The 19182-nt window shown below is 50.3% G+C and overlaps 1 long non-coding RNA gene across 1 annotated transcript; it reads left to right on the forward strand.

Annotated features, from left to right (window-relative positions):
- Window positions 1–7408: 7408 nt before the first annotated feature.
- On the forward strand, window positions 7409–14469 carry LOC132507422 (uncharacterized). The gene is made up of 2 exons (XR_009536183.1): window positions 7409–7550; window positions 14175–14469. It is a non-coding gene; the product is annotated as an uncharacterized LOC132507422 (long non-coding RNA).
- Window positions 14470–19182: the final 4713 nt, after the last annotated feature.

Genomic DNA, 19182 nt, shown 5'->3' on the forward strand with positions numbered 1-19182 from the left:
CTCCAAGTTGGACTTCTGGCCTCCAATGATTCCAGAACAATCTTCCTAAAATATGAATTGGATCGTGAGCTACTTCTCCTTGGAAGCCTTTGTTGACCTCCCATGGATGGATGCTCTTCTCTCCTCATCAGAAATTCAGGGCCCTGGGAAATGTAGACCCCAACCTCTCCCCGCTCCCTCCCTCCTGGCTTTAAGCTCCAGATCAAAGGGGTCTAGCGAAGGTCTGTGGACCTACTGAGATCACAGGCAAAATGTCAGCCATATGCACGTTTTCTTAGAAGGACTTGCAATCGTTGTCAAATGGTTCTCAAGGGTCCATGACGCAAACACAAGTTAAGAACTACTGCCCTGGGGCTTCCCTGGTGGCGCAGTGGTTGAGAGTCCGCCTACCGATGCAGAGGACGCGGGTTCGTGCCCCGGTCCGGGAAGATCCCACATGCCGCGGAGCGGCTGGGCCCGTGAGCCATGGCCTCTGAGCCTGCGCTTCCGGAGCCTGTGCTCCGCAACGGGAGAGGCCACAACAGTGAGAGGCCCGCGTACCGCAAAAAAAAAATAAAGAAAGAATTACTGCCCTTCACGTGGCATTCCTTCACAGGCCAGACCCTACTCACCTCACACCTGGCTTGTCAGAAGTGTTCAAACACATGTGACCAGGACCTATGGTAAGAAACATTATATTTCTGTGTAAAACAGAACCAAATTTTTACAAAACAATTCTCATTCGACCTATGTCATAGACACTCTAATCTTTACTATTTTAGCCATTTCATTTTTTTTAATGCTGACTATGATCCCTTAAACTTATTTTACAGCCCATCCACCACGAATGGATTCCAAACCACAGTCTGAAACTTAGCTGCGTCGTATTTGTGGTTCTCTATTATTTTGTTGGTCTCAATTCCCAACTGTCTCGTAAGCTCCTTGAGGGCAGGGAGCGTGACTTATACATTTGCAGTATCGCCCCAGGCACAGTCAGTGCCGTAAGAAAACAGCTGGAAGACATGTGGGGAAGAAACAAAGGACTACTTGGTGTAAAAACTGCCAACTACTTCAGGCATGGAGATGTGACAGTCATTATTTGGTGGAGGAGAATTCCCTGGATTGCATTTAGGGCAGGGGTCCCCAACCCCTGGGCTGTTAGGAGCCGGGCCGCACAGCAGGAGGGGAGCGGCGGGTGAGTGAGCGAGTGCCGTTCCCATCACTCCCCATCGCTCACATTGCCACCTGAACCCTCCCCTGCACCCCCGTCCGTGGAAGAACTGTCTTCCACAAAACCGGTCCCTGGTGCCAGAAAGGTTGGGGACCGCTGATGTAGGGGAAGGGTGGGGTCTCTGTGGTGCTGCTTTACCACAATCTCTGTCTGCTTGTCTGTCCCCTAGAACAGAAGGTGCACGGACTTGTGTGGTAGGAAAAGCGTTGGCCCACGCATAGCTCAGCAGAACGATAAGCCCTAGACGCTCTGAGATCTCTCTCCCACTAGACATAGGAGAAAACGATGAATTACTGACGGAGTAAAAATGCTGCTTTGCGAAAGACACCAGCAAGGTGAGGAAGGAACCTTTTTATTATTGTATCTGTCGATCAGTCTTTAAGAATCTGTTGTTCTCGGCTACATTAGCACTGGGCCAGGCAGAGGATTTTAACTACTTGGTGCCTGCCCTCCAGAGCTTGGCAAACCAGCAGATGTGTGGAAACCGACAGATGGAAATGATTAAGGGCTAAACTGCCGGTGTGGACTCAGAGGCAAAAGTTCAGGAGGGGAGATCTCATGCTCGAAGGAGGTAAGCTCTTCATTCTAACCCAAAGCTAAAGCGCTGGTATTGTCTTGGTGTAAACGTTAATATCGCAGGAAACCAGGGGCCAGATAAGCTGGAGGACCTTTGTCAACCACAGAGGCTGCTGCTATAGTGGCAAAGAGGCTGCCTGACTGGTCTGTTTGCGGAGGGAGGGGTGGTCCCATGAGGGATGTCGCTCTGCATCACAGCCCGTGCAGCGCCCACCGTGAGAGAGCCCTTCTCTCTCCTGCACAGGCGCCCCTGGGCAGCCTTAAAGGGCTGGGCTGCTTCCCCGCTTGAGTGTCCCACCCAGAAGCCCAAACCCCATCACAGGCAGACCTGGAGGCAAGTTCCTCAGCTGCTACAACCTCCTTGTTCCAAAGTGAGATAACAATCATGGTTGTCCTCAAAGGATGCCCTGAGATCGTGTCCATTCAGGACCTAGCGCATAGTACGCACTCAATAAACGCAGTCACGGCTGATTTGCGCTTCCTTCCCTCCGTTGATGGACACGTATGCATTCCTGCGTTTGCCTCTCTGAACTGCCAAACAGAGTAAGGGCTTAGAGGGAAGTTGACGCAGCTAAATGGATGAACCCTAGCCCTGTAACACCCAGTACAATGGCACACACCCCGTGCGGGTCAGATCCCACAGACTAGAAGTGACGGCTATAATAGGAATAGTCCAGGTCCCAGGATAGGGGACGTGGGGAAATAGACTTGAATAAATACCAGCAGTTCATGTTCAAGTGCCATTTGGCTGAGACAACCACACGCTTCCTTTACCAGAAGCACTTGCTTCTCCCTCCCCTACCCCTGCTCACCCCAATGGGACTGCTTGGAATCAGGGTGATTCACCCTCTGAACAGAGCAAGGGGGTATCCCTGGTTCACATCCTGCCCGCTGTATTGTTCAGAGGCCAATTCACTTTCTGCCCTCCAAGTCCAAAGGCATGAGAACAGGAGGAAATGTTCAGCTGGGCATGCTTTAATAAAACAAAATAAACTCAGCTACGAGTCCTTATGAAACTGCTCTCTGGGGAGCAGTTTCCCTGCCTCTGACATGCTCCCAGGAGAAACATGCTTTTAAAAGGAGACTTTAAATTCCCACCCTACAGTAAACACACTCTTTCAATCACAGTGCAGCAAAAACGGCCAGTGAGCCACCGTAAGAAACCATGGCCCCAATGTACGAAGGCACACACCCCGCCTCCTTTCTCCATTCTAATAAACCGCCCTTGGGCCTTGGCTGGTTTTTTTGTTTTGGGGGCTTGTCCCAATGCATTGAAGGGCGGCCTACTCCCTGCACTTTTGTATTTGCATCGTGGACACCCTCATGCCATTCAACACAAGCAATCCAATCGTGACACACAGCCGTCAGCTTGCCCCACTCCTAGGAGAAACTAAAGATGTGCATCCTCCCCATCCTGGCAGAGATGGGGTCCATCCTGGATGTGAAACAGTGAAAAACAAGATGCAGGGCCTTCCCCCAAACACAACTGTGGCGGAGATGGCTGGGGGCCTGAAAGACCACTCTTTTTTCTTCCACGGCAGCAGCATTTTAACCTGGGCACACGGCTGCCCAGAATAAGATCACGTTCCGGCCTCTTTGCCGCTCCTTGGCCCCATGAGTAAGTGCCAGTTAGTGGGGTGTTAAGCAGAGGTGGCCCGAGGCTGCACTTTCGGTCTCTTTTCTGTCCTGTCGTCCTTCTTGCTGCCTGAAAGTGGGTGTAGCCATCGGGGACTAGAAGGAAGAAGGCCACTCCCTGGGGAGGGTGGGGTAGGGAGTCAGGGGAGCCTGGGACCCCAAGGATGCCATGGTCACTTCCTTCCAGATGCAGTTTATGTGAGAGAGAAATAAACGCCCATCTTGTTTAAGCCACTGTTACACTGAATTTTCTGGGCCGTGGAATTGAATCCTGCCCTAATTATAGCAGTTCTGTCCCAGAACAAAGTCACCACTGGAAATGGTGGGTGGGTCCCATCTGCTATGCCCATCCACCAAGCCACTGCTCAACGCAAGACCCTAACCATACAAGTCAGCACCCAGGCAGCCTGGTTTCCAGAAAAGCAGAGCCACCAGTTCATCCCTGCATCTGTCCAGCTATTTTGTGAGTCAAGACTCTGTGCCAGGTGCTGGACTGGCTCCTGAGCTGTAAACAGGACGGACTGGGCTCTGTCCTCCCAGGGATGCCTCTCATCTCACAAGGACGAGAAGCCAAGACCAGGGAACGTGATGGGGAGGTAAACACGAAAAGGGCAGCGACAGGGCACAGGGCTGCGACCCGGCCTGGTGAGGGGGCTGACACCGAAGGACAGCTGGCAGGTACGCTCACTTGTCCTACGTTCATCAGACGCACGTTCACGGGAGGAGAGAAGCGTGTGCAGAGGAAGCGTGGCTGCGCGGATGGACGGAGAATGTGCACGGAATCCGGAGGGCGGACGCGGAGCCGCCGCCGCGGCGCTCGGAGGGCTCACGGAGGTTCCCGTGGTCTGTCGCCGGGCCACCTCTGCGCCGTGGATGGCTGCGCAATCTCCTTTCAGTTTCTCCAAGTCTGGAGCAGGCGCGGATGCAGCTCTGTGAGGAGGCACCAGCTTCTCCGGTGGGCGCCGTGAGGACAGACGCGTGGTCCTCGTTCTCCCCTGCTCCGTGTCCCCTCCCTTCCCCAGCTGCCCGCCCTGCTCACCCACAGAGACCTCATGCCCCAAAGCCCCAGCAGAGTACCGCCCCCATCCACATCCTCCCAGCTCCTCCGAGTGGCCCCAAGTTAGTACCCTCCTCTGATCCCCCAAAAGTCCCGTTCCAGGGTTTCACCTCCCGGCTTCTCCCATGATGGTATAATAAACAAATCCTCTGATAAACCCCTTATTTTTTTGCTCTCGTGGTCATGCTGCTTCCCTATTCAGATCCTTACGACCAAATATCAGTGCTGTGAAAATCAAAGAAGGGCTATAGAATCCTTGGGGATCAAAGGAGACTAAAAGAGACAGGACAAGGAAATGCGACGAATGATTCTGGACAAGATCGTACATGCGGGGAGCGGGGGATGTTATAACAAGATTATTGGGACAACTGGGAAGATGTGAATGTGGACTTCACATGAGATCACAGTAGTGAAACTGATCATCATATTGTGGTAACACAAGAGAAAATCCTTCTTCTTAGGAGATACTCGCTTCCTGAAGAACCCTGTGGTCTGCAACATAATCCCAAATGGCTCAGCAAAAAATACAAATAATACACATTCATAGGGAGGGAAGAAGCACAATGTGAACTTGTAAATCGGTGTGAAAGGCGTACAGGTGCTCCTTGTAGTATTCTTGCAACTTTTTAAAAGTTGAGGTAGAGTTGATTTACAATGTTACGTTAGTTTCACGTGTACAGCAAAGTGATCCAGTGTGTGTGTGTGTCTATATATATATATATATATATATAGACACACACGCACACGAACACACACACACACACACACACATACATATGCTCTTTCAGATTCTTTTCCCTTATAGGTTATTACAAAATATTGAGTAGAGTTCCCTGTGCTCTACAGCAGGACCTTGTAGTTTATCTATTTTATATACAGTAGTGTGTATCTGTTAATTCCAAACTCCTAATTTATCCCCCCAACACCGCTATCCCCTTTGGTAACCACAACTATGTCTCCGAGTCTATTTCTGTTTTGTAAATACGTTATTTGTATCACTTTTTTAGAATCCACATATAAGTAATATCATACGACATTTGTCTTTCTCTGTCTGACTGACTTCACTTATCAGGATAATCTTGCAACTTTTCTGAGGGATGAATTTCTTTCAAAACACAAAGTAAAGAAAAACATTTTAAAAGTTAAAAAAAAAATAGGAAGTAGTCCAGAGGCAGGCATGGAGGTATTGCGAAAAGGAGAAGAATTTGGAACTCCTCAAAGATCACCAAGAAGGGAAGTGTCAAGCGTGTGAAGCCCCCAGAAGCTGGGTGACAGGGTCTCAAGGTCCCCCAGGGCTCTGGGCCCCAGCCTCCCCACACAGTGACCACCACCCCCCCACCCCGGCAAATTTGTTTGCCCTGCTATTTATAGAGCAATCACTTTCCTACATAAAGCCCCGAAATAGAAATGTTAAAAGAGCAGCTGGTACCTCGCGGGAGCCTCATAAAACGTCTGTTTCCAAACAGCTTCCCTCTGTCATAAATATCTTGTAGCTCTAGCTCCCTCCTTCTTTGTCAGCAGGCGCATTTGCATAAAAATGGGACTCGGTTTATTAAGAATTTATCTCTCCCTGCTGTTTACCGCCCGCCTGAAGATGCACAGGGCCCCCTGTGACATGGCCTGCGATGGTCACACCAACCTTTTGCCTGAAGGTGAGGCACAGTGAAGACTGAAAGAAGGGTCTACTCTTCTTGGGGTTCTGCTTTTCTGCATCAATAAAGGAAACACAAAAGCTGACACACAGGCACAGGAGCGAGTTCACAGGCCTGGTCCCTGGGTGAAGACCCGGTGGGGTCTTGGGAGGGCAGCCCTCATCAGCTGGATGGGCAGATGCCTGAGATGGCCTTTAGGGTCCATTTGCTCCCAGACTTCCTGGTGCCTTTTGTCTTTCAGATTTGCCTTTGGATGATGTCTCAGTGTGGGCTGTCATAACAAAATACTGGGCAGCTTAACCGACACTTATTTCTCACAGTTCTGGAAGTCCAAGATCAGGTTCCTGGTGAGGGTTCAATTCCTGGCTTTCGGAGGGCCACCTTCCTGCTGTGTCCTCACATGGGGAGGGTGGGAGTGAGAGAGACAGGAAGGGCACTCGCTGATGTCTCTTGTCTAGGGACACTAACCCTATGGCATCAGGGCCCCACCCTTAGTGACCTCTATAAAGGCCCTGTCTCCAAATACAGTCACGCCAGGGGTTGGAGCTACAACATATGAATTTGAGGGTCCACAATTCAGCCCATGAGAGGGGAGGAGGCTGCTGTCACTAACGTCCCCCAAACCCTTCTTTTGGTGACAAATTAAGACTCCCCCATCTCAGCTGCCTTTAGCCCCTGATGACCATCTCCTCCTTGCTGTCAGCTGAAGTCCTCAGTGCCACCAGCCGCTGTCGGCAAAGGGCCTGCCCCGACTGAGGGGACCGAGGGCTGAGACCAGAGGCAGATATGGCTGAAAATGTCCGAGTCACTGTGTGCAGGCAGTGGACGTGTGAGTTCTTGCATGTGAGGAGTGCCAAGCCCCAGCCATGTTCCAGCCCTCTGGACACAATGCAGGGGAGGGACGGCCTCCCTGGGGGCGCCGACCGTGGGAGAGCCGCCAGGTGACCCCCAGACTGGGTACTCAAGCGCTCTCAAGGGCTTGCCCCAAGCACGACAGTCCTCACATGGAAATGCCATTCAGCTTTTTTGTCCATTGTTGCATGCCTAACAATTGGGAATGTTTTCCTTGGAACCGGTTTGTAATCCCATCATGCTGTACTTCCTTTGTACTGAACAAGTGTTATTTAATGGGGCCGTTTTGATTGTTTTGGAGATAGGGGCATATTTGGAAAGAGGAGGGGTTTGTGTGAGTTGATTACATTGGCCAGCTTCCTCTATTTTTTCTGGGAAATCCTTCTTCCCGTGTGCATAGATGGTAAGTCTCACAGAAGAACCGTATGACGCGGCATGTGAGACCCTTGCCCTGGGCAGCTTCGCGGCGACCCATCCAGGCCTGCAGCTTGGGGTCCTTGGAGGCCACGGATGGATGGGGTGGAGGCTGCGTCAGTGGCGCCTCGTAAAGTCGTGAAGTCACACTCAGGTAAAGCCATCAGCGCGAGCTGGCCTGGCTCTATCGTGCTGGAGACGGGGCATATCAAATTCCAAGTCCGTTCCAAAGGCCTCTTGCTTGCCTGGGTCACAGCGCAGGCGTCTGGGGCCCCTTTCTTCCCTTTCCTTAAACTGCTCCCTCCCCCGGCCCAGGAGGCCTTTCCTCTCTTAGGGAAGGTCAGCCTCCAGTAGAAGAATGACCATTGTTCCTCCGCAGGGGAAAAGAGGCCCCCGTCCCCTCTGTCCTTCCTTGCATCCTGTTGCTGGTTCCTAAGTCCCACTGTGGGGCAGCCCGAGTTTCCCGCACCTGAGCGCCTGCCTGCCCTTCCCCGCTAGCCGCCTGCGCACCCTTACTCTCTCTATGTCCCCCGGGAGCCCGCTGGCTCTGGCCACGCTCCCCCCACCCCCTTCCCGGGTTCCAGGCGCCCTGTGGGGAAGCTCCCTCCGGGCCCCCTCCCGAACCTGGGCAGCTCTGCCTTCTCTCTCCTCATCTCCATGCAATGTTGATCAAGACCTAGTATGAAAAGACACACTGTGAATTCCCTCGCCTGTATCCTTTGCGCTTCTCGGCGGCATCACCTGGGATGCAGACGGCAGACAGCTTGCCGATGTGCCTTTGTGGGAAGTGGCTTTCTCCCAGTCTTCGTGGCAAAGTGAGTTGTCACAGACTCATGCGGTCACCTGCTTGCTTGTCGGCCTCCTTCCTCAGGAGCTATGTCTTTTGGCCGACTGACACCTAGGCACTGGCTCAAGGGACACCTAGGCTGTGTCCTGCCCCAGCCCTGAGTCCCAAACAAGGAGCTGGACTGGCCAGCTTGGAAGCTGGAATCCAGAGCATCCTTCATTTCTTTGGCAGCCACGTTTTCTGTTCACCAACTGGAAGCTCAATTCCTTCTGATCCCTGAAAAAATCTAACAGGATCATTTTCCCTACATAGGAAAATATATAAACAAGGGAGTTGAACCCAAGAAGCTTAAAGTGAAAATGCCAAAACCACAAGATAATCCTGAGAACATCCCCGGCTTCCCTGAGCCTCGTGCTCGTCCGGCTTCTGTCATCCTTTGGGGCCGAGAGACGTGTGAGATCGGGAGGGATGATTCTGAACACAGCTTTTTGCATGGTGGTCCTCCTGTTCTCTGCCTGCCTTAGCCCCATCAAATTCACCAGGAGACAGAGAGAATGTGCTTCACAGATCCGTAATTGAGTTTTCCTGGGGTTAGGAAACGACCTAATAAACCCACACTTTTCCCAACTTCAACGGGAAACCTGTAGCATTTCTGTACAGGGATGCAAAGTATAGCTGCTGGGGGGGGGTGAGAGCTTCCCGGCTTGGGGTCCCCAGCTGTTCTGCTCTCTGCTGGGCTCCACCCTGGCCCTAACACCTGAAGCCTCTTTCCTGCTCAGCTCTCACCCCTGTTGCTTGCCGCTGCCATGGTCACCACTCTCTCAGATCCTCCCATTCATCCAGAGCTCACCCAGGGCCAGTGCAGGTCAGGGGCTTAAACCACAACCTATGGCATGGTGAGCCCGTACCAATAAATCAATGTTCACCATTGCTTTTATCCAGCCTCTGGTGTAACACCACAGCCTCTGCCTCTTGGGGGTGTTGTGAAGACGAAATGAGATGAGGCACTGAATGCGCTAGAACAGTGCCCAGCAGGCCCTGAGGGCCCGCGGGTGTTTACTGGCTGTGATTGCCCTGCTTGCCCTCCATGTCAGTTTAGGGATGGATCTGAGGTCTGAACACAATGCGTGGCAGCCCTTAAGCGCCCCGTGAACGCTTGCTACTGTCAGCAGGAAGTGGTGACCAGCCGCAGAGCTAGCTGAGATGACCTGGAGTGGTTCAGCCAGACCTTGACCTCTGAATGAACATCCTCATCTTGCTGAGTTCCTGATCTACCTTACTGGGTTAAAAAGCAAATTCCAAAGTGGTCATGCCTTTGTAAGGTTTACTGATATGAATTAAGTGTGCCCTTTGTGCGCTAATCACCCAGTCCTTCGAAGACTTTCCGAGTTAATGGCTCAGCAATTCCTCCAGATCTGGGCCCCTGGGGCCCCTACTCCCCAGCCACCTCTGTCCTCTTTCCCTTGCACCCAAGGAAGCGCATGGACGTGGAGCCTGGGGCCCCAAGGGGACCCAGCACCCACACACACGCAGACCATACACACACCTCTAGGCTTCCTTCCTCTCAAAGCCAGAGCAGACTGTCCCCTTCTGACACAGGATGTCAGGTCGACTCAAGCCAGAGGCCTTGGGACCAAGCCCCAGGTGAAAAACTACATGGGCTGGAATATTTCTTGGAAACAAAAAAGAGCCAGTGGCCTCTCTGTGACATAAGGGTCAGACAGGAGCAGCAGGGAGATGAACGGGCTGTGTGTCAGGTCTCCTCAACTAAGAGATGCGAGTGATGAGCCCGGATACACTACCCCATGGGTACTGGGCAAATAGAGCAGGACAGACACACACCATGGTGACCTGCTAGTGATCGTCCCACGGTAGAGCCTGGGGAGCAGGGGGTGGTGGGAAAAGGGGATGGGAGACCTACAGGTGTGGGCTCCAGGGTCCCAAGCGGCTCAGCACTGACCTGTGTTAGTTATTGGGTTCCTCAGTAAGATTTATTTAAACAAAGGCTGCCCCTGCGTTATATTTTTCCAAAGTTGTCTGATCTAGTCTCCTTGGGTTACTTTCTTTCTGTTTTTAAACTGTCCGTTTAGCTTAGTTTTCTGTCCCCCAGATGGGGACTTACCTCCTCTTTTCCGTCAAAATACCTACGATCAATTACATAGACTTTGATCATAAAGTTCGCCAAAACAATAGACACGTGTTCCTGCCTCTGTCCTGTAAACCGAAAACCACACAGGACTGCGCATGTGCAGAATGGTTTTCAAACCTGAGGCTGACACAACTATAGAAACTGTCAAGTTTCTTAGTTTGAAGGAAAAGAGTCCCCATGAGCTGTGCCATTCCCAGACAAGAAAAGTCATTCTGAAGCTTCGCAATCCTTATGGGGCCAATGATACAAAAAGCACACAAGTCAACATCAGGAACCCGGGGGCCCTAATTCCTTATTGTTTAAGGAAGCAAGAAGCCTGGAGAGAGGCCCAGTTACCGGAGACCGATGCTGGAAGCGGGAGACACCTAACATCGAAGGGCATGTTTTCCTTCTGTCCATGGGTCCCCCCACCCAGGGGCTCTCCGTTCCCCTGGAGCCCTCCCTCGGCCAGGGTGACAATTTCTGCCCCAGCACACGCAGACAACCTCAAAGGAAGGACCTGTGCTTTCTTCCCAATAGGAGCCTTCCCACCACAGCCCATGACTGTCCGATACGAGGGTGCTGGCCAGAGATTTCTCCCTCCACTCGCATCACCTGCTGCTTTTCACGGCCAATCTCTCCAGCGCAGATTTCACCTCTGAGCCCCACATCCAAATGCCTAGCTTCCTACTGGACAGTGGGTTCTCACACTCGATAGGCCCCAAACCTAAGACCTCCTCTTCCCCAACCCCTCCCCAGAGGATGGGATCTAGCCACCTGTCCACCCAAACCAGTGACCTGAGGGCTGTCCTGATCACCTCCCTCTCTCCCTCACCCCTGAATGTCTCCAAGTCATACAGATTCAACCTTAGTAACGTTTTTGTTTCCACCCCCTCCTCTCTACCCTCTGCTGCAACTGCACCATCCACGGCTTCAGCCCCTCCTGTCTGACCTTGTATGTCTCTCCAATCCTCCCTTCTGGCTTGGTTTTCATTCAGCCTCAGTAAAGCCACCAGTGTCCCTCTAACACAGGAAGCTCTGGTCCTACTATGCCCCAGCTTAAACCCTTCAGTGGCTCTCCCTGGCCCATCAAGAATCACCCCCAGCCTCGCCCTGCCCTTGCTCCTAATCTCCAGCTATGCTAAGTGCCTGTCATTCCCAAATACATCGTGTCATCTCCGGCTCAAGTGTCCCTGCCCACCCTGCTCCCTCCCCACCCGCCCAACCAACCCAGCAGCAGGAATCTCCTCTCCCTCTCAAGGCTCCAATCAGCAGCATTTCTCCCATGAAAACCTTTTCCAGCACCACAGAACCACTATCTCTGTACCCTGCTTCAGGACAAGCAGGCCAGTGTTTCGCGGCTTTGTTTTTTCCTCGTCTGCTCTGCTCGTGATGCACATTTGGGTTGTTCCCAGTTTAAGGCTAGTGCAAGTAGTGCCGCTGTGATCATTCTTATACACTGTGTCTATAAACTGGTGCATTCGTGCATGCACTTCTGAGGGTATTACCTCCGAGTCTAGGGTTTTCTTTGTGGAAAGATTTTAAATTAAGGATTCAATCTGTTTAATAATTATTGGACTAGTTAAGATTCATATGTTTTTCTTTTGTCAGTTTTTTTCATTGAAGTATAGTTGATTTACAATATGTTAGTTTCAGCTGAAGAGCATATTCATTCATATATATATATATATATATATATATATATATATATGTATCCTTTTTCAGATTCTTTTCCCTTACAGGTTATTACAAAATACTGAGTATAGTTCCCTGTGCTATACAGTATGTCAGTTTTGATAAACTGTATTTTTTAGGAATTTACCCGTTTATCTAAATTTTCAAATGTATGGGCATAAAATTGTTCATAATACCTTCTTATGATCCTTAATGAAGGTGGGCTCTGTTGTGATGTCTCCTTATCATGACTGACATGGATTATTTTTACCTTTTCTTTTTTTTTTTTCCTCTCTTGCTCAATCTTGTTAAAATTTTAGGGTTTTTTTTTTTTAAATCAATTTTATTACTTTTCCAAAGAATCCAACTTTGGGTTTTATTGATAAGTCCTACTTTATATTTTTGTTTTATTACATTAAATTCTGCCTTTATTTTTTTTTTCTTTGGGTTCAGCTACTGGACAATAATTTCCCTGCAGGCAGATATTATGTCTTGGTTGCTATATGTTTTCTAGAGCCTAGCATAGTGCCTGGTACAAAGAAGATGCATAATAAATATTTAGGGAAAGAGATGACAGAAGGGAGAAGAGGAAAAGAGGGAGAAAGAGAGAGGGGTAAGGAAGGGAGGGAGTTGAAAGGACAACAGAATTGGAATATAAACTGCCCATATACCTGAGAGGTTACTTGTAAGATACCTATGTGTGTGTGTGTGTGTGTGTGTGTGTGTGTGTGTGTGTGTGTGTATGTGATATACTAGGGTCCTTTTTTAAAAAAAATTTTATTGGAGTATAGTTGATTTACAATGTTGTGTTAGTTTCAGTTGTACAGCAAAGTGATTCAGTTATACATATAGATATATCAACTTTTTTTTTTAGATTCTTTTCCATATAGGCCACTACAGAGTTTTCAGTAGAGTTCCCTGTGCTATATAGCAGGTTAGGGTCCTTTATTTTAAACAATCTAGTATCATGACTCCAAGTGCAGCTCAAGGTGGGAATTATAAATATACCTAGAGACCCCCAGCATTTTCCCTGGAAGATCTTTATGGCGTATTACTCAGCTTACAGCCCTGAAGGTCCACCATGAATCAGGCCCCACGCTGGTCACTAGGGAGACAAACATGAATAAGAACTTGTTCCTCAGACTTGTGGTTGCCTAGGAGGAGAGGGGTGGGAGAGGGATGGATTGGGAGTTTGGGATTAGCAGGCACAAACTAGTATATATAGAATGGATAAACAACAAGGTCCTACTGTAGAGCACAGGGAACTATATTCAATATCCTGTGATAAACCATAATGGAAAAGAATATGAACAAGAATATATATATATATGTATAACTGAGTCACTTTGCTGTACAGCAGAAATTAACACAACATCGTAAATCAACTATACTTCAATAACATTACAAAAAGAAAGAAAGAAAAAAAAAAGAGAACTTGTTCCTGCCCTTCAGAAACTCCTAGGAAAAATCTAGGCAGTTTACAAATGGGCCAGACCCAGCCAGCACATTTTTGTAAATAAAGTTTTATTGGAACACAGCATGCCGTTCACCTGTGGCTACTTTCACACTACAATGACCAAGTTCACATGAACCTCAAAGCAGGAAATATTTACTATCTGGCCCTTTGCAGAAAATGTCCACAGCCCTGCCCTAGGCAGTAGGCCCCTAGAAGGCAGGCCCTGGCCTTGTCCGCCGGGGACAGAAGGGTCCCCAGTCCACTGGTGAACGCTGAGCATACGCATTCTCACGGTCCAGAAGCTCTCTGGGGTTGGCCTCACTGGTGGGCAAGAATCACTCCTCATTATCTAACAAGTGTGCACTCTTTCCTCTGAGCAAACGCAGCACAAAATCCGGTGGGTACCAGTGGCCTCTTTACAAACGTGTCAGCTCACTCCTGGGGTCAGCACCTCACAGAGAAACCTCGTCCAGAGCCTTCTAAGTGTGCGGGGCTCGCTGAGCAAATCCTGAGGCCCAGAAGCAGAAACCAAGCTTCCTGTTGATCAGTGAGGCTGGTTGTATGGGTCCCCACCTCACGGCCAACTTCGGGCTGCACCGCCTTATCTTAAATCAAATATTCCACCGGGAGAAAACTTCGCACTTGTGCCACGACAGTGTTAACAATAGTCTTGGAACTTGTACCCAAGATGACCTCCTCAAAAATGTTTTGTTCTCCTGTTCTGGACATTTAGTGACCGTCAGGGTGGACAGAAAGACGAGGCCAAAGGCCCTGGCCCAGCCCTTCAGCGTCCAGAGCCGCGCCCAGATGCCTGGCCCGGTGCTGCCTGATTTGGGCACCAACCCACTCGGCCACTGGACCTGTCTTTCCTGCAACAGGAGTGTTTGCTTTTCTCTCAAATGGAGATGATGTGTCTTGATGGAAGAACCATGAGAGATATCCATCCTCTAGAAAATGAAGTGCTGACAGCTTACATAGAGTTGTGAACTATTAAAAATTCAAGCTGTGTAAGTCAGCTAAACTGAGAATTTTTGTCGTGGCCCCTTGCTTTTGGAGGGCCAGCCTCAGTGCTTAGTCAGCTCTTAAACAGGGTTTGTTGTTTTGTATGTTTTTGTTTTTCCCTGTGACTATGTGTATGTGCGTGTGTGTGTTCAACTTTTCAAAAACTGTGGTTTAAAAAATAAGTCGATCAGTAAGTGTCAGAAGTGTCTGAGTGAGAGTAGACACTAACAGGAAAGCAGGAAACACAGTCTGTAAGTTTAGAGCGGGGAGGAAACAGAATTTCCATTCAACACCAAGGCGACAGTAGCACACTGATGGGAGAGCCCAGACAAAGCCAAATGTCATTTTCTTTATCCTAATTTATTGATTTTTGCTGGCTGTCGGAAGCGCTCAGGGGAGGAAGCGTGGTGAGTCTCTGGCCGATGGTTTTCATCGTTCTCACAATTAGCGTGGAGGGGTTGCTGGAGGGGAGTGTGTGAAAATGATGGTGGGGATGCACAGGAACCCCAGAGCCCAGAGCAAACACATGTGCGCCCATTCCTTGCACTGCAGCGTTTCTGAAAGTAGCCTATTCACTTACTTGGAAGAGATCTCATGCCAAAGAAAAAAGACATCATCTCGTTACCCACCCACCCAGACATCTTGAATCATCAGCCCAGAAACACAACCGTTGCTGGGGGGGTGCACCCCCAAAAATCACCATCCCCAGAGCACTCGTTCATAAGTCTGTGATACCAGAAATGTAAATCACCGGAGCTGCGTGGAAAATCTCCAGCCGGGTGTGCGACCCTCCTAGAGGTCAGGGAGGCCCAGGTGTGGGTGTCAGGGCGGGAGAGGGGGAGACACTCGGAGTTCCAGGTCAATAGACAACCCTGAGAGAGAGATTTGGCCCCCGGGATGTTCACTGTGCCATGTTTTTTCATGAACACTCATTACAAAACTGAAACCAACATCACAGAACAATGAGAAATCACCAGCCCGTTCCACAAGTTCAGAGCCGGGCACACCAACCGCTTCAAATCTGGAAAACGTTCCGTGTGCGTGTGCGGTAACCACCCACCGTGGGCTTTCCCAGGCGCCTCTGGTCTCCTGCCTAGGTGCCTTCCTCCCCCAGCCTCACCCCGGGGCAGGGTCACCTCTGGGAAGATGGCTCCTGGACACGCGCCATGGCCCTGACTGCTCAGCTGTCCTCCAGGGGCCTGACACCGACTGCCCCTGGGTATCACCACCCGAAGGTCCCACTGACGGTTCCCCTCCGGCCTCCCCATTCCGGTCACAGTCAGGTTAGCCTCTCTTACAGCCCTAGAGTCCTGCCCGTTCGCCCTCAGAGAGTCTCCTTGGTCAGAGCTCCCCTCTCCCATGTCCACTGACATCCACTGTGCGAGGCCCTGTGTGACTTGGGCTCATCCTAGAAGGGCCTCCCCTCTGTAATGCTGCCCTCCTCCACCACCCGCTCCAGTGACCTTGTCTCTAGCCTGGCCTTCAGGGACTCCTCAACCCGCCCAGACCACCTTTCCTAGCTTCTCTTGTGTCCTCCCAACACAAAGGCTCAGAATCCTCACTCGCTCCATGAGCATCTCTCCCAAACCCCTTTATTCACGCCATAACCCCACCCAGACATTCCTCTCCCTCTAACCTGCCAGCTCAGCTCTACTTCAAACCCCAGTGCACGTGCATCCCCCGCTCTGTAACCTTGCCACTCGCCAACCACAACCTCTCCCTGAAATCCCATGGCTCTCGAATTTTGCATGAGGACAGTGGGACAGTATTCTAAGGCATTAAGGGATGACTGTTTCCTGTTCTGCCCTTCACCAGCTCATTTTCAAATTCAGAAGAAGTTTCCCCTTCCTCAAAATGCTACCTCTCAGATCTCTGTCACAGTAGACACCACACATCTGTGAAATCTGTGATGAGTGGTGACCCTTAGGACCGCCCGAGCTGACCTTCCCCGCCCCTGGCGGTGGCCTGCCGGCCCCTCCCCCATGCCCTAGGGGCAGGATGGCTTTCCCCACACTGCGCACTCCAAGTTCAAGTTCTTGGGTCTCCAGCTCTCAAGGAGACCTTGTCCACCTCTAGCTGAAACAAAACTCTGAAAACCAAAGTGTTCTTGATTTGCAAAAGCCAGGCTGTGCTATTGAGAAGTAGAAGCTTTCTCTTAGAATACCAAAGGGTGGCCTTCACATCAACAGCTGAACTCCTCGAGGTTCAGGTTTATGTGAGAGCCCAGCGGGTGAGGAGGGGACAGGGAATACTGGGTGGCGACAAAGAATTGTTATTTATCTACCCAAAGGGAAATTGTGGGTTAACAGTAGGCAGAAGGGAATCCATGTGAGTACAGCTTAGAAACACTTGAGAAGTAGATGGGAAAGTTCCCTCCTAGGTGCCCCCTCTCCCCTCTCCCCATCCCCTGTCCAGTGAAGATATCAGCAAGGAGGCAACGGGACCTTTCAGAAACCCCAGATGAGTGTGAGAGGAGCAAGAAGAGAGGGTTCATCTCTCCCAACCTCATTTACTGGATTATGAATTTTTCTTTCATGGAGCTGAATCTCCCCAAGTAATAAGTCAGCTCCTTGAGGCAAGACAATGGCCCACGTGTGCACAGACCACACGGGCCCACACCCTGCGTGCAAGAGCACAGCAATGTCCGTGCCCTCCATAACCACGTGCGGACTCCTAATGGGGCCCAAGGACCATGCCAGGGCCCGAGGGCTTCCGGAGAGTGCTGGCCCTGCCTGATGGAGGGTCACTTTGGTCACTCCCTCTTTGGTATGGGAGGCAGCAGAAGCGCGTCTGCGTGGTTTCCAGGGGCTTAGGGGGTAGGCAACTGTGCTGACCTGGCCTTATCCCAGAAGGGCCTCCCCACTGTGAGGCAGCCCTTACTAGGAGCTGGAGGGTCTGGATGGCTTCAAGGCTAGAACTGGGGCTGAGCCTTGAAGGGCGAGGAGGGTGTGATATTATTCTTCACTTTCCGCCTTCCTGTGCCCAAGGGGGATGGGTGAGAGGAATCTCAACAGGACTAACCAAAGTCCTCTCTTGTGGGGGGGGGGGCTTCCCTGGTGGCACAGTGGTTAAGAATCCACCTGCCAATACAGGGAACACGAGTTCGAGCCCTGGTCCGGGAAGATCCCACATGGCGCAGAGCAACAAAGCCCATGCGCCACAACTACTGAGCCTGCGCTCTAGAGTCCGCGAGCTACAACTACTGAGCCTGCAAGCCACAACTACTGAACCCATGTATCACAACTACGGAAGCCCACGCGCCTAGAGCCCGTGCTCCACAACAAGAGAAGCTACCACAGTGAGAAGGCTGTGCACTGCAATGAAGAGTAGCCCCCATTCGTCGCAACTAGAGAAAGCCTGTGCCCATCAACGAAGGCCCACTGCAGCCAAAAATTTAAAGAAAAATTTTAAAAACAACAACAAGGTCCTCTCTTGGAACCCCCAACCCAATGCCCTGCCCCTATAGCGCCCACATCCCAGCAGCGGCTAATCTTGGCCACACACATCAGAGCCAAGTCTCCTAAGTGTTGGCTTCCTCTCACTCTTTCCCTGATGGGGTCTGGAAGATAAAAGCTTGGAGACCCAAGGATCTAAGTCTTTGAGAGGCTCTGCATTCTTGTACTAGGTCTGGGCTCCCCACAGCCCCTCAGGGCCTCAGATGGTGACTCCCAGCCAGTATCTTGCCAGCCACTCTGTGGCTCATGTGACCTCACAGCTTGACTTGCTGGCTCTGCCCCACGGGCTAGGGGTAGGGCTGAAGCTCCCCTCCACCCCTCCCCACCCGCAAGTCATCCTGGGCAGGTTGGTGCCCACCCTGGCTCCTCTGTGTTAGATCCAATTTTAACTTTTGAGTTTCTTTTTTGAGCAGTTCTATTTTTTTGGTAAGGATTAGTATTAGGGGTTTTCCAAAGGAAAAAAGAATTACTTATTTTTCTTAAAAGATTAAGATTAATCCTATATTGCAATGATCATAGCAACCATTGGACCCTTTATACATCTAAGTTATATTTGGGGATCTTAGGGGCTTATTTTTCCCATATCTTGAAACACGTTTGCTACTTCACCGTTACTCATAATTATTCTGAACAATATGAAAAAAAGAAGTAGAAGAAGAATGATGGAATGACCTAGATTAAGAGGATAATGCAATAGTGAGATAAATCATCACAACTGCATCATTGTCAGTTTTCCTATGGCACTGCCAAATGTATGGCATCATCTTTAAGAAGGTACAAAAGAAGACTGGACATACCATCTTTGTAGCTTGCATTGCACACAGTTGAAAATTGAGACTTTTTCTACTTTTTGTTTATAATGGCAAAGAAAAAAAAATAAAGGAAGATGTTTCACAACTCTTAGATGAATCAGAAGATGAAGGTAGAGGCAGCAGGTCTCTGTGCTCTAATGACAATGATGAAGTTGATAATATGCATGAAACCTCAGACAATAAGTCTTTAGATAACAATATCTGCGACGAATTTTCTCAAACTCAAAATTTGATGGGTGGGGCTTCCCTGGTGGCGCAGTGGTTGAGAGTCCGCCTGCCGATGCAGGGGACGCGGGTTCGTGACCCGGTCCGGGAAGATCCCACATGCCGTGGAGCGGCTGGGCCCGTGAGCCATGGCCGCTGAGCCTGCGCATCTGGAGCCTGTGCTCCTTAATGGGAGGGGCCACAACAGTGAGAGGCCCAAGTACCGGAAAAAAAAAAAATTTGATGGGTGAATTATATATTTTTATGG

The sequence above is a fragment of the Lagenorhynchus albirostris genome, chromosome 16, assembly GCF_949774975.1.
Source record: "Lagenorhynchus albirostris chromosome 16, mLagAlb1.1, whole genome shotgun sequence".
NCBI classification, from domain to species: Eukaryota; Metazoa; Chordata; class Mammalia; order Artiodactyla; family Delphinidae; genus Lagenorhynchus; species Lagenorhynchus albirostris.